The sequence below is a fragment of the Tauraco erythrolophus genome, chromosome 2, assembly GCF_009769465.1.
Source record: "Tauraco erythrolophus isolate bTauEry1 chromosome 2, bTauEry1.pri, whole genome shotgun sequence".
In the NCBI taxonomy this organism is placed as follows: Eukaryota; Metazoa; Chordata; class Aves; order Musophagiformes; family Musophagidae; genus Tauraco; species Tauraco erythrolophus.
Window position 1 is genome coordinate 117,050,989 of NC_141466.1, and position 15,901 is coordinate 117,066,889.

At 35.4% G+C, this 15,901-nt stretch overlaps 1 protein-coding gene across 22 annotated transcripts in view; it reads right to left on the minus strand.

Annotated features, from left to right (window-relative positions):
- NRXN1 (neurexin 1) overlaps positions 1-15,901 on the minus strand; it is a 763,795-nt gene that overhangs the window by 661,573 nt on the left and 86,321 nt on the right. The window lies entirely within an intron of this gene.

Here is a 15,901-nt window from a genome sequence, read left to right on the forward strand (position 1 = left end):
ATCACAACAGGCCCTCCTGAACAGCCTCTCCCCATCTTTCTTGTATGAAATGGTAATATAGCTCACTTTTTAATGGATTAATAAAATCAGATCCACAGTCTATAACTGTCATTAAAATTATAGACACTTTGTTTTTTAAAGCTGCTTTGAAATAAAATGTTCTAACAGATTTGAATTCGAGGAGAACCAACAAAAGCTAGAAGTCGCCAAAACATACACAGGGCTATGGCCATGGGTGTGCCACCTCAGCATTGTCATGTTCAATGCCAAAAATGCTGCAAATTCACAACGTAGATAGTGACAACTACAGTTTAGACCTCACAACCTTTGCTTATCCACATCTTCACAGTTACAGGAGTTTCCTGGACTAAAATTCACCCAGTACCCACAGACACAATATTTTTCCATGTATTGTAGAACAATCCTGCGAGCTAAGCCAAGGATTGCGAATTCTGGCAGGCAGGATCTCTCTAGCACTTTGGTTATATCTCTGTTAGCACTGCAAAGCTTAGGTCCCCTTTGTAGAGCTAGCCTTCACTACAAAAAGATTTCTTTTCTGCAAAATTCATGGTAAGAAAGATTGACTGCCTCTGGATGTATAATTCAATTTGAAGAATCTGGAAAATGTTACTGAAAATCACCCCTATTTGCCAAAAGGCTGACAAGCTATTTGCACAAAACCAATGAAGGAATTCTGGGAGATGTCAGTAACGAATAGGATAAATGTTCTCCAGCTTGATAACTGAAAGAAGTTTGCTGATAAATTTTAAATGCATTCAGCATGCTGCATTGTGCTCTAGAGTCACTTTATATAGATATTGCTCCTGGATTTATACAAAAAGAAGTAGTTCTGAAATAGTGCTACTTCTGTTTCAGATTATATAACATTTTAATGCATGTAAGTAATGTTTGTGTGTATGCAATGTATGTATGCCCTTTCCTCATAAAATTTATAGACTTAAAAAATAGCAAGGGTTTTTTTTTTTGCCTTTTTTTTTTGGCCTTTTCCACATTTAGATATAAAAAATTCAATATCTTTCTTTAGGAGGAATATAAATGCTTGGGCATTATTTCGTAATAACATATACTCTACCTATTCCCTTTTCTTCTTCATTCTGTTTTCTTCTACCATTATATTTGATATTAGATTGGAAGCATTTGTGCTTTGGTCTTTTAACCTTATAATAATGTGGTTTTGGAATAGGCATCTGGAAGTACCCAGATATCTAATTCCACATGTAATAGTTAGGTACTTTCATACTTGTAAAGAGCTATCCTTAAATGTTTATGTTTTGGAGGGTCAGAGACTATTTCAACTATTTCTTTTTATTTAAGGCTAAGCTGCAAAAAACCTTATGAAAATTTTGGTGGAAATGGACAGAAGCTCTATTTACAAGTCAGTGATGTAAAAGGATGAGGTAAAACTGGTTTTGACTGTTTCAGCTTGCTTATTTTAGAAGCAAACATAGTAAATTCTTTCTCCTTTCTTCTGCATTCTTATTTCTTACTTCTTTTGCCACCACTATCAACTCATGGATTACATGAGAGCACTCTGCTACTTAGTTTTGCCCATGTACCTAATCTGGTTAGGGAAACATCACAGACCTCTGCTTAAGACCTAGAGGCCTTGGGTTTTCCTCTCTTGATATAGATCTACTTCACAATATCCTTCTTTTCAACTGGTCTGAAAGCACATATGCTAAAGTACACACAGCTCTATTTAATTCATAGTATTTGAAAAGAGTCTTTGCTGATGTACAGGTGATGATCAAATCAGGCCTATAGACAAAATATTTATTACTACTTTCACAGATATGACTTAAAATACAGTAATGAGGGGAGGAGAATGATTGAAGGAAGCCTTTTTCTCTCAAAAAAGTGTTGTCATGAACTTAATATAAGTAATTTTGTTATCAAATCAATTATGAAAATTGAAGATATGAAAGTGTTGGAGTTGAATTGTCTTTAACAAAAACACAGCATTGTTGAACTCTGATCATACATCAAAAGTGACAGAAATGCATAACCAGGGTTCTTCTTTTCAAAGATTAAATGAATAACTAGAGAGCTTGCGTGAGGCATTTCTTCCAGGTCTCAGGCATTTTTCTTTATGCTCTCAAGCCAAGGAAGGAACCAGTGATGTCAAAGGATTGCCAGATCTAGGTTTTGCACTTCTAAATTGCAGTCCACTCTCACACTGACAGCTCTTTCCACTCGCCATTCTTCTAAACTTCTCCACTTCTCATCCCCTTCCTGACCCTCGCAATTTAAATAACAAAGTGGATGAGTGGTTGCTTTAATTAAAGGTTTGTTTGGGCCTATTGAATACCAGAACAGTCTGTCCTAGGGGAAAATACTTTGCAAGAAATAGCCATGCTGATTTAAAGCTTCTGGAGCAGCTAGTTACCCTACCTTTCTCCTAGCAGCAGTGAGATGCAGACAGTAGGAGAAAAGAATAGAATAATAAAATCTTTCATGCTTGTAGTTCTATAGCTCTTCAGAGCCTTCCTGGCTTCATTGAGACTTCACAGACACAGGTAGTTTTCAAATCTGTCTAGAAACAGATTTAAATGTCAGGCTACTGAAGTTACCCATGTAGCTTTCTACTTAGTGCCTTGGCTTTTCAGGGGAAAGTTTTGAACACGATTAAGCCAGAACAGGCTGCTCTTACTACCTTGTGCCAAAAGTCGCTGTCCTCCCACACTGCAAGCATCTCACAGGTGATACAGGTATTTAATTAGCTAAGCACTTCACAAAAGATGAATTTCACACTATAAGGAAAAACAATGTCCTTCAGCAAACGGGAGGGACAAGAGATGCATAAAGATTTAGTGAAGTTCCAGTCAGCTTTACTCACCCTTTTCATAATCTGAGGATTCTACTTAGCACAAGAAAAAAAACTTTCTCTCAGCCCTTATTCACACTACTGCCTTGATCATAGGAAAGCTGAACATCTTCAGTGCGTGATAATTAAGTGCACCTGTAATCCAATTAATATTTCATCTGTCTCCACACAGGTAGTGGCTTTGTTCTTAGACCACGGAAAAGCTGTTCATTACTCATATTAGTTTTTTTTTTTTTAAAAAAAAACAACCACACAAAACAATGCAGAAGGGTAAATTGCCCAAATACAGCTTCTATAGCTTCTAAAGAAAATTGAAATCTAGAGGAAATTAATGGTAATTTCGGTAACAAGACATATGGAAATTTACCCAGCAACAACATTCGAAGTTTTCTCTTCTTCCTTTCTTGCTCTGTGTTACTACTGAGAAATTTCTCTTCCCAAACCATCCTGATTGGCACTACTGTCTGCTTGGTTTTATTCTTAGTGCCTACTTACAGACAAAAATCCTACAAAAAGCTCAAACATTGAAGCAATCAAAGGGGCTCCATGCAGAGCTCCTAAAAATAAATTAATCTAGCTTTTGAATCAAAGATACAGCAATTCTGAAGTACTGGGAAGCTGATTTTTCAGCACGAATAACATGCCTCGGCACGTCAACAGTCATGACCACATTTCACTGATACTCACACATCTGCTGAAACTGTCAGCAGATGCACTAAGGGCAAAATAGTCACAGAGAAGCGTACTTTAAGGTACAGAAAGTTCATGTTTTAACTGCCAATTAGGTTTTCCTTTGTCCTTCAGCATAATGACGGACATTTTGCAACCACGAATGCATCAGGGCTTCATCAGTTCTCCTGCTAAACAAAGACTCAGAAAACAGAGGCAACACAAGACGGAATAAATATAAAATACATTGCAAATATAAAGGAAAACACATCGTGTGGGTTTTTTTCCTCCCATGTATTCTCATTTATGTGAAGGTGAATATTACAATCCAACATAAATTATACAAAATGATCTAATTATAACTGCTGGAGGGTTTGGGTTTTTTTTGATTTTTTGTTGTTGTTGTTGTCAATTACTTTATATCAGCTTTCAAAAATATGATTGCATCCTTGCAGTGACATTTCAATATGTCCTATTGTCAAACAATTCTACTAAATTAATTATCTGAAAATATCAGACGGTGCCAGTTCTGAGGGATGACACTAAGCCCAAGCAGGAAGCTGCTAGCAGAGCTTCTGAAGTCCCCACGCTCAACGTACAGCCACACAGGAGGAACTACGGGCGTGTGTTTGAAGCCTGTTCCTCTGTGCAGCATTGGTACAGCCTGAACACAACCCCAAGATATGGAAAAATAGCATTCAGCGTTTCCTTATGTGAGCACACTGAATGTCCAGTTTCCCACTTCCCTATGGCTTTTCCTCACAGAGCAAGTTTGCTGACGGATGCAAAATTTTCAGCTTCGTTAAGGACACAGAGGCAGATTAAAAAATGAGGATAGATGTAGTGAAAGAGAGGCCTTCTGTTTATTACTCACAGAGACACTTCCATATTACATATTCAATAATTAGCACCTGAAATAGTAGTAACAAAAAAATTGTAAACCAGACTTTTTTTCCCCATTCAGGTGAATATGCTATTGCATTCTCCGCAGTGGCACATATTCAGCTGTTTGTACATACATTTCACACATTGTATTAACAAATTATCAGTCAATAACAGGATGTTAATAACACAATGTCTGTTTGTCTACAAAGTGTGAAACTGAACATCAGTAATGATGTGTAGAATATACACCTCGACAATTGGCTTTCCTCCTCCCCTCTGATAGTCAACATGTATTATCAGGGAAAAGTTAGGAATTCTTTTAAAATAAATATATTCTAACTTTATTGAGTTAAATAACCCTCCCATTTTTTTTCCTATGTTCAGGAAGAAACTACAAACTCCCGTTTGTCTTCCTGAATTTTAGCAAATAACAGGATCTTTTCCTGGCTACAGTAAAACTGAAGATTAAGAAACTATTTGAAGTCTTCATGAATAAAGATAATTCTGATGTAGAATAAGAAGTCCTTCACTGAAGTAGCCTACGATTCCATCCTATCCTTTTGTGTGAGCATCTTGCAACTAAAGACGACTACTCAACTCACAGTGAATACATATTTGAATGATGAGGTTCAAAAAGAAACTGAATATTAGAACACTGGGTTCAGTCTTTAAATTAAAACTCTGGATCTTAGGAGTTTGAATCTTTCTTCTGCCTAATTCAGAGCACTCTTATGGGACTGCTTTAGCCTCTGGTTTATAAAATTTTCTGGGTTAGACCACCGTTTCTGTTCCTCATTGAATTTGTCAGCTTTGTATAAGCATTTTTCCCTGTATCAAAGAGAAAAAATGAACAGCTCCAGTTTTACTGCAAAATTAATTCACAGAAATGTTTTGCCCAGGTTTATCTGGTGTAGCAATCGCTGCATAACACAGTAAACTCATTTCTTACTGTATAACTGGAAGATCCCCATACTCTCTTGTAAATATGTTATGGGAGAGTCTGCATAGAATAAAAACACTGAATGGCATAACATTCCTGAAAATGAGATTTGTTAACTGTAGTACTCAATTTAAAGTACTCTATAAATTATCATAGCAAAATGTCGAACTTTAAGAAAGATTAATCTCCTTCTGATTCACACTTCCATACATGTTTGAGGCTTTTCCATGAAGATGTTTCAGTTTTCATCTTACATTCTGACTGAAGGGAAAGTTTTTCCAGTTAGTTCATAAAGATTGTTAAGGCTTGACTTGGTGTTCTGAGGGACTCATTGACACATAATTCCATCTACACAAGAAATACGATAAAATTATTCCTAGTACAGTAAAACTGAGATGGCTGCTTTTATAGTCTGACAATTTTCTTACATGTTACTGATTCATAGGCTTCAAGGCCAGAAGGGTTTTTTTTTATTATTATCTAGTCTTATTTCCTGCATACCACAAATTACAGGCTGTCAGCTAGTACATGAGAGACCTCCTCTTTAAGCAGTTTAACGGCTAAGAACCTAGGAAATGTATTTTTAGATTTACTGAAGCCTGCTCCTCTGACTTGGGTCTCAAGAGTATGCCCACTAGGTAGAGAAGTATAGGCACAGTCTTTGCTGCCAAGGTGGGTAATTAGCATGACCTAGATATATGTACATTTCTGAGAGTTCTATGTACTTATTAAAAGTTATAGGGCTGATATACAGATCTTCTAGGTGTTCTGGAAAGGAAAATACTAATTACACTTTTGTATTACTTTTATAACAGCTCAATAAAGGCAGAACTTTCAAAAATCTGTTTCTTTAACAGGACTATCCGTTTCAGGGACAAGGCAAGGCATAAGTCTCTCGACTATTTTAAAACAATGAATAAATATCAAATACATGTCTTTTCCTGGAAGAGAGAATAAATGACACATAGTAGTGATTTATGGATGCATACACAGCAGTCATTTTTATTACACATTTGTCATTATAGAAAACTTGAGATATTGGCATTTCTGAGAGGTAAACTCATGAAGTATAGCAGAACTGAACAGTTTCAGGGCATTTTTATTTATTCATGTATGTGCCTATGTCCTGAATGCAGCTACATGCATGTTACATGTATGCTAAATGTGTATAGAATCATAGAATGGTTTGGGTTGGAAGGGACCTCAAAGATCATCTAGTTCCAACCCCCCTGCCATGGGCAGGGAAATCCTCCACTACACCAGGTTGCCCAAAGCCTCATCCAACCTGGCCTTGAACACTGCCAGGGATGGGGCATCCACAACTTCTCTGGGCAACCTGTTCCTGTACCTCACCACTCTCAATGTAAAGAATTTCTTTCTTATATCTAACCTAAATCTCCCCTCTTTCAGTTTAAATCCATTGCCCCTTGTCCTATCACTACACACCCTTGTAAAAAGTCCCTCTCCAGCTTTCCTGTAGGCCCCCTTTAGGTACTGGAAAGCTGCTAAAGAATTCTAGTATATACTACTGTTGAGGAATTTGTCCTTTAGAAACGGGAATGACTTACTGTGCTTTTAGTCTATATATTCAGTGCTTCTCAGTATTTTCAATAGGAATACAGGAATATATCCTCTCACAGTAGTCTAAATAGCTCCCATCTTTGCTCTGAGGAGGTACATAGCAGTAGACTAGCAATGGGACTCAGGTGGCCTTTTCTAATGTTCAGTATATAGACTTGCTATAGCTTTTTAATATAGGATGCATGGATCTGTATGAACATAAAAATTCTATACAGACAAATATGTTATACAAGAATCATCTAAAATTACCAATTTCCAAGTTTATTTGTGTTGCTCCAATCTTGCACCTAGATACTCTTATATGATTTTTTTCTGAAGTCTAAATTTTCTTCCAAACCTTGTAATACAGCTACAGTCCTGGACAGTATCCTTATTTGAATAATTTATTGCAGACAACTGTGCTGAGAAGTCTGCTAAGGACATGAAAAAAATAAGTGCATGCTTGGCACAGACACAGCTACATTTACATGTGTTTGAAGGTTCATAATAATGTAAGTACCTCGAGGTATATCTGCAAAATTTTTAGTTTGCACAAGTATTTAGGTGAAATGAGACCACCAGTTCAGTACTTGTACCATAATGATCTGCAGGTGTTATGGTATACAAAGATTGAATTAAAATAGAATCAGAATTTTTTGAACTCTCACATCATCTTTGTGATGATGTAAACACATACCAGTGTTATAGTTCAATATAATTACACCCAAATAACTCTTCTAAAATTGAAGACTATGTAACAACTAGTCAGTAGTTGTAGTTAATACAAATAATATCTAACATCCATTTAAATGACACGTCCATTTATAGTAAAAACAGTATTGTCAAAGAAGTATTTAGCTCTAAAAGTAATTTATGCTTTGTTTTGCAAAAGGTTCAATAGTAAAATCACAACATTAAGTATCTCATATGCATGTAAACATAGTTTTCAAAGGTGATTTGCCTGTAACTGAGCTTGGTGGGTTTTTTTAAGATTTCTCATGGACTTGTGCAAATACTAAGCCTAGTACTTTTTAAGAGTAAGTTGTTAAGCAGAGCCATTAACTAAGAAAATCAAAGGACTGGCTTGCATTATCAGCAAAATGTCTGTGAGGCCCTTTTTCTGAGATGGAAAGCACTTATCTGACACCTTTTTGATATAACCCAAGTTCTTCCTAATAAAGATATTCAGGTTCAATGAAGTGGGAAATCGAGTAAATTATTTCTAATTTTTAATCCTAGAGAGAGATCTTACTGTTGGTTGGGAGTGGGGTCACATAATTACCAATGTAGCTGGCATCAAGAATCAATCTCTTAGGGTTTTCAGCTAACAGTTATGCTTCAGAAGCAGAATATTAATTGTCACAGGAAGATATTTACCCTCCTTTCCTTTGGGTGGATACTCCTTCCGAAAATGAGACAACAATGGCTTATGATATAAAATGCAGGACAGATCTATTAACTAAGGGCAACTTCAGAGAAAAATTCACACGCTTATACTCACTCACTGCTCAATTTTGCTTTCCAGGCAGGCTTCCCTGTCTGAAGAATATGCAAAGGCAGATGAAAGGGATTAGACACAGCTACTTTTATTTCCTCCCACCACGAATATAAAGAGGCTACTCAAGTCAATGCTGTGGTGCCAACAGTGCCAGGTGTGGCCTACCAGTTTCTCTGGTAGCCTGTTGTTATCTGAGGTTGCTTCTATACAGCTTTAGAGAAGGTGCCAGTGAATCAGTCCAGATGTTTCATTTCTTTAAGGAACAAATGTCTACTTTAAGCAGGCAACAAAATGCATCAGAATCTCTAAGTCACATTAGCAAGTTACAAAGACAGCCTTTAAATTAAAGTACGTGCCTTTAAATTAAACGGCATGCTGATCAGAAAATTAGTGTAAGTGGGTGCCAACAGAAAAAACCTCAAATATAGCTGATACAAGTGCTGAAAAAATTACTTCTTTCACTAGAGTAAATGAATAAAATAAGGCGATTCAATCACTTTCCTTTTCTTCCAAGTCTGGAGAAAAGGTATTTGGATAACAGGTCCGTATGCATGAAAACCATTTAAAGAACAGTGAAGGTGAAATTTCATAGTAAATTCCATAGCCCATGGTCTATACTCAGCTCCTATGAAAGTCTTCTCCTTTGTGCTCCTGAATTTCCCAGTTCATTGCACAGTTTCACTGTTCTAGTGATAATTGCTCTGTGTGGTCCCTGAAGTGAAGACAGAAAGCTACCTTCAAGCAATTAAGAATGACAGGGTTAGAGAAGACTTTGAATATCAAGAAAGAGACATATTACTAGTATAAGTGCAAATGACAATGTTTAATTATAAGATTTTAAAGGAGATTGGATAATTCTAATTTTTGTTGTTTCTACGTAGCTCGGCATATTATTACAGCCATATAAAATTATTGTAAAGAGTAGGTTAAAAATTTAGCACCCAGCATTCTTACCTCTAAAGAATAATTGATTCTGACTATTTAAATATCTTTTTCAATTATTTCATGGACAGTCATTCTTAGTGGAAAAATATCGTTATGATGTGCATTTAGAGAGCCTAGTCCACATTTTCAGTGGTATCAGTAGAATTTTAGGGTGGTTTTCTTAAGAGTTCTTCACTTTCATTAAATTTAGTTCCTTTAGAAATTGTGATAAAGTTTACTTCTGAATTTAGGAAGATTGCATGCAGACAAATCTTAGAGATAGTTGAAAACACTCTTCCTTAGGGCTCTGATTTCTTTCCGCTTAAGTGGTGAAACTCCACTGAGTGTTATTCGTATTGGATTAATGTTAAAGTCAGTTGAGACTTGTGCTACAAGTGAGATTACAATAATCTCCATTTACTTTTGGTTTTCACTGAAATAAGAGAAATTAGAGTCTGTTGTTCAAGAACTGAATTTTATCCTAGGAAAATCTTAGCTGTAGTGCAACCCCAGAGTGAAGCTGTCATCCTTAGTGTCACTCTAACAATGTATTTGGCTCAGTAATGTCATCAGATAATAAAAGAAAGTGTAAAGGAGAAGGTCCCAGGATATTCTACAGGATATTCAAGGAATATACCTCTCTGAAATCTCTTTTTCATTGGAAATGCCTATGAAGTTTGTATGAAACTCTCATGGAATTCCACTGTGCAAAAAAGATACAGATCACTGCAGCTTTTAATTCTCATTTGGTATGTATATTTATATATACATAAAAAGAAATGTTTGCTTTAAGGAAGAAATCCCTGGTTTTCCTATTTCTTCATTGCTTACCTACTCAAATATGTTTTTTACCTCTTCAGAGTGACAGCTTTACTGTTTCCCATCCTCAATAAATCCCCACCTACTTTTTGGCCTGAAATATATCTCTTTCATCTTGAAAGATCTGTAATATTATTTTGAAAGGCTCTCTGTCAGCATACCCATCTTCTGGAGAAATCCATGCTCAGAAGTGGAGCCTAGTGTCGAGAAAGGCAAAATCTTTAATATGTACCGTCTTATCCTACAATGCTTCTGGACCCAGTAGAAATCTACACTTTTGAAAATTTAACTTTTTTATTATTATTATTTTTTACATAAAATCCTTTGTAGTTCTGCATTTACTTTCTTTCCTCTCAATCTCCAGGAGACCTATGACATATATACATATGTATATATGATACACAATAATTTTGAGTGATATCAGAATGATTTCAGAATACGATAAATGTTTTATTTTGGTGGTGGAAAGGTGCTAGAACTCATGTCATGGATTGGATATCATCACATGGTGACTTACGTCAGAAAAACAAAATTTTTTAAATAAATGTGTGTCCCTTTCTTCACATAGTTTTCTGGATCTTTACAGCAGGTCCTTACAATTTAGTTTCATACTCCTGATCAGGAATCAACTATCTCAGATATAATTTTGGGTATATGTGTCTCAAGACAGAATTTGCATTTCTGGTTCTGATGTTGATGGACATCTTCTGATCCATGTACTTCAGACAGAAAACTTCTTCAACAGTCATGTTGTGCTGCGTTTTTCTCCTTAGGGAACATTAATTGATCACATTTCAACATAAAGATGAATCTTCAGCTCCAAATTCTAAGCTTTCTAGGTATCACCCACTGAAGTGTTAGTAAGTAAATTATTTGCTTCAATGCACCAACTTTTAAATACATAAAGATACCATCACTCTGATTAAAATATTTAATGTGTACTTCATTATGATATTGAACAAAAATTTGAACAGATTACCAATAAAAATATAAAGACAGTATAAATATTTATTTGAACAAATATGTGTAGGCATAGGTGCATGGGTTATGCACAAGAACTTAATTGCAATATTTTTGGTGAACATCAGCCACTACATAACTATATTTATGAGGCTCTTTAGAGAAAAAAAAATGTCACTACAGAACCGATATGACGTGTAGTTACTGCTTTTTGGAGCACTTTGAAGATCTTTATATTTAAAGTTCTTTAATTTCTTTTAAAATGTAATTCTCTTTAAAAAAAAAAAAACAGGCAAATTTTATATAGAGTATTTTTAAAATTCTTGTGCTCATCATTTTGTAAATTATACAAGACTGTCAGAATGTTTGGGACCTGTTAAATGGAGGATAAATTTTAAACGTTATTGATTTGTTCTGTTTTATCAGTAGAACCAGCTACAAGATTGACGGGGGAAATGTAGGTTATCCATTCTTCTGCTGTAATGTCACTTAGAAATAATTTCAGTTACTTAGTTTTGGCAACCCCATTCTGTGTAAAACTCCTAAATTAACTCAGCTCAATTCTAGCAGGGAGTCTTTCAAATAAGCTGCCACCACCTAGGATATAGAACTATGTGAATAAGCACAGAGAGTCAAGAAAGCCTTCTGTCCACGTTTTGCGCTTGCCAGGCAAAAGCCAGCTGCAGTTGGGAAGGCATGTAACTGAATCCATGTCAACGGGGCACAGAGCCAAAAACCAGACGCTGTGCTAGAGCTGGGTGCTGTATCAAAGCCTTCACATGGCTTCTGGACTACTGGTGGCTCAAGTCGAGGAAAGGCTGGAGGATGTGTGGCTTTCAGACCCGCTTTGAAGCAGCATGCACAAAAGCAGATGAGGGTAGACTTTTCAACAATCCCAGGAGGATTAGAGTGTAAGAGGCCAAAACTAATTTGGTTATTTGAAAACAGAGCAAAAAATGCAAGTAATCACAATCAGATGAACTTGTGGTCGCATTGAGGTTAATGACTGAATTCCACATAATTTGATGTTAGTGGAGGTTATTGGCACTGGTGATATTTGGGTTGCATGACACAAGCACTACATAATTACTTAACTGTAACATACGATGTTAATGCTCACCATTAAGATTTATTTAAATTACTTTTATTTTTCAGTGCCCTCTTTTTGCAGCTGTCATCTGAATTGTGTGATTGGTAATTAACAAATTAGTGGCGTCACTTTGGTTTTATAGATATTGTACGATGCTTGTGTAATACAAATCTTGCCTTCTTTTGGCAAGGAAGTTGACACACATATATACTGACGTGCTGCGGTTTTTCTTCAGCATTTACATACAACCAGCACATCAAAAGCTTGTAATCTAACGCAATAAATTGCAGTTGTACTATCAATCTTTTGGTAGAAATACTTATTGCTCAGCTAGATTTCATTTAATAGTTTGTTATGGACCTGAGTGACAAATGTACAATTTAAAGCTGCAGATAATCTCTAAAGTAATGCATCAGGAATAGAAACATAGTGTTTAGCTATAGAATGAGTAACATATATATAGTCAAAAGTACATTATTTACATAGAAATAAATAACAAGTAAAAATGTGTATAGGCAATATAAAAAGGAAGCAACATATGTCACTTTATGTTATATTAACTGAATTATAAATCCCTTCCATTGCACATGAAAAGAAAAGTAAAAGGAGTTTTTTCGAAAAAATAAAGAATCAGAGTCTTTTCCATTAGTTGCCATGTAATCTTCGTTGCATTACTATGTAACACAAAATAATTCTCCATGGGAAATTCAAGAGGTACTAACTTTTGATGAGGTAAGGCCTTCAGGTGGAAATAGTAATTTTATTAGACCACCTACATCAGTTGGAGAATGCAGAAAAAATTTGTTTTGGCACAAATTTGGTTTGGGCAACCAAATCCTTCTCCTTGTCTGTTAAGTGCAGCAGAATTCAAGGTTTGCTTCAAATTCAAATAATTGCTCTGAGTAGCATATTTAAGTGGTCTAGTAAAAATGTGAACCCCATTTACAAAACTTACCTCACCTATATCTTTTCACCACTGCATCTGTGACAACTCTACTGCTAAAGTTGTGTGTAGGTAAGTGATTTCCGGGAGAAAAAAAAAGGAATTCTTAACTATTTCTGAACATATGTGACGCTGATTAGAAAATAAATAAATGCCAGTACGAGTAAAAGTTTGAGGCTCTTCCTAGAATTATGCATTTTATTTAGCTCTGAAGTTATGAGACAAAATTCTATATAAGCTCTCAGCTGTATGTTACATCCTCCTTTATGCCAGCTGATTTTGCAGATAGATTAAGTTATATGACCTCGAGTACTGGCAGATGTCTCAGCACTGTGATATCTTCTGAGCTTTGCTTCTGCCTTTCTCTAAGAGACGGTGATGGCTTTGTTAATATTGTTAAAGCTTCAATAAAAATTTTGTGGGGAAATTACCCCCAGTATCCCAATTTATATTTAAAAAAAAATGACAAATACCAGGTGTGTCCAGTGAGATTGTACTGGATTTTGTATTGTTTGCCCGCTTGGAAAGGCTGCCTCACCCCTCCTTCCTCTGTCAACACCAGTTCCCTGCCCTGTCAAAATCTTGTCCTAATTCTGATGGTACATTGCTTTTTATTTATTTTTTTTTCCTTTTCCAGTATTCCAAAGAACATCTACAAAATTAAAGAAGATGGTGATACTTCAGCATTTGTACTCTTCAGGGCAAATTACATAGCAAAGCTTCTTAAAAACATTTTATTGCTTATATTTTCAAAACAAGATTAATTCATGATATAATCACTCTGAATTTTGCAATCACTTTTGTTACTGACCTTACCTACCTCTGAAGGAATTGAACTTACAATGAAAGATTGAAATAGATGCAAATGAAATCAATGCTGAGCTCATCTTCTGTCCCTTCGTTCCTTTCCAACACTCTCCTAATTTGTTATACTGTCATGTGTTATGAATGTGTGTTATCACAACTGTTTCAAGGTCATATGATTCAATAGCTGATATTAGTGCAGTTTCAGGATAGTCAATAAAATGAGGGCATTTTCCTCAGGTTAAGGATATGGTTTGATATCAAGGGATATTTTCTGTTATAAGCAACTGGAGTTTCTATACATATAAACCCTTTCCACCCATTTGAACAAACATACACCATTCTATTTGCAGAAGGAATATTGTGATTATCAAAACATAGTAATCAGTTTTCCCTTATAAACTGGATAAATCTAATAAAAAATTATAATGTGAAAAGAAAAATGTAGTCAAATGATTAGATGACTGGTGACTGGTGTTTAAATTATGTCACATGGCACATCATTAAACATTAAACGTAGCTAATATATCCAAGGTCAATTTTTGGTGAATATAATTGTTAAACCTTTTAATGTAAAAATATAAATGTCTAACTATTGCACAATAGTTGCAAAAATTTTTATTTTGCTATCATCTGGTTTCCAGATCAACTTCTAATTATATTATGATTATGATTATGATTATGATTATGATTACTCATAATATTTATGTTTTCATCCTTTTACACAAAAAAACTTTCAGTGTTGTACATACTACTACATGTATTTTGTGTACAGAATAATCTAAAAAAAGAATTCCCTCATATTAATAAAAACCATCTGTAACGTCAAGGTTCAGTAACTATAAAATGTTATTTTAAGGTAGCTCCACCCAAGACATCTACCATTAAGGAATAAGATAGTAACAGGAAGTAATAAAGGAGTCATACATACAAGGTACTATTAAGAAAAACACAACAAGGATCAGCCATCCAACAAACAAAACAATCCTATAAAACAAAGAAATCAGTAGACCATTTTTCATTCTAGTTGCTTAAAACTTCTACTAAGCAAGAAGAATTACAGCTCCAGAACACACATAACGCTTCAAACTGTATCCCACCTATATAACCAGGTACACACTCTCTCCAGAAAGTCTGATACAAAGAGATATGAGACTCTACAGGTTTGTGAATAGTCTTTGCATCACATGAACTTTCTAGGGGTGAAAACACTAAATTAGCCATGGAACCTGGAAGGTTGTTTCTAATTTAACTAGTTAGCAAAGAATGACCATACAGATTAGATTCCTGATTTATACCAAGAGTAGGCACACCCTGAAAGTGCTTAAGATAAACAGAACTGTATTATTCATCATATGCAACACAGATTTAACAGCTTTTAATGACCAGCTTCTCATCATAAAAATACATTTACATGATGTCTGTGAACAAGCATCCTCGTAGCAAAACCTGATGTTTATTTATACAGGAAAAGCCTTGACCCTGCCGCACAAGTTCCCTCAGGAGAAAGAAAGTGAAAAGGCTGGTATTCTTTACATAAAGAAACAAAAAAGAGTAAAAAATTCTGAAATAAACCCCACACTTCTCTTTGGTGTTCATTCTTCCTCATTCCTTTGTCCAATTCTTGCCTCAGATATAATCAAAGTGATTAATACACCAGGAGAATCTCAGGGCAAATGTGATCAGCTCATAGCAGTGCTACTCAGATTTAAAACTTACATCAAGCTGTGGACCGGCCCTGGACAGATAATCTCCAAAGAGTCTCTGTTGAACAACACCGTGCTTTTTTCTGTGCCTGATGGTTTAGACTACAATTCTTTGAGAACAGAAAAATGCATACCTCAAAACGTGGCTGTTATTTCATCCTGAATGCTTCCTATAACTGTAGCTTCCTTTATCACTGCCAAAGCTTTACATCTCTCACAAAACCAGGAGACAACTTTAAAAAAGGTCAGCCTGTATTT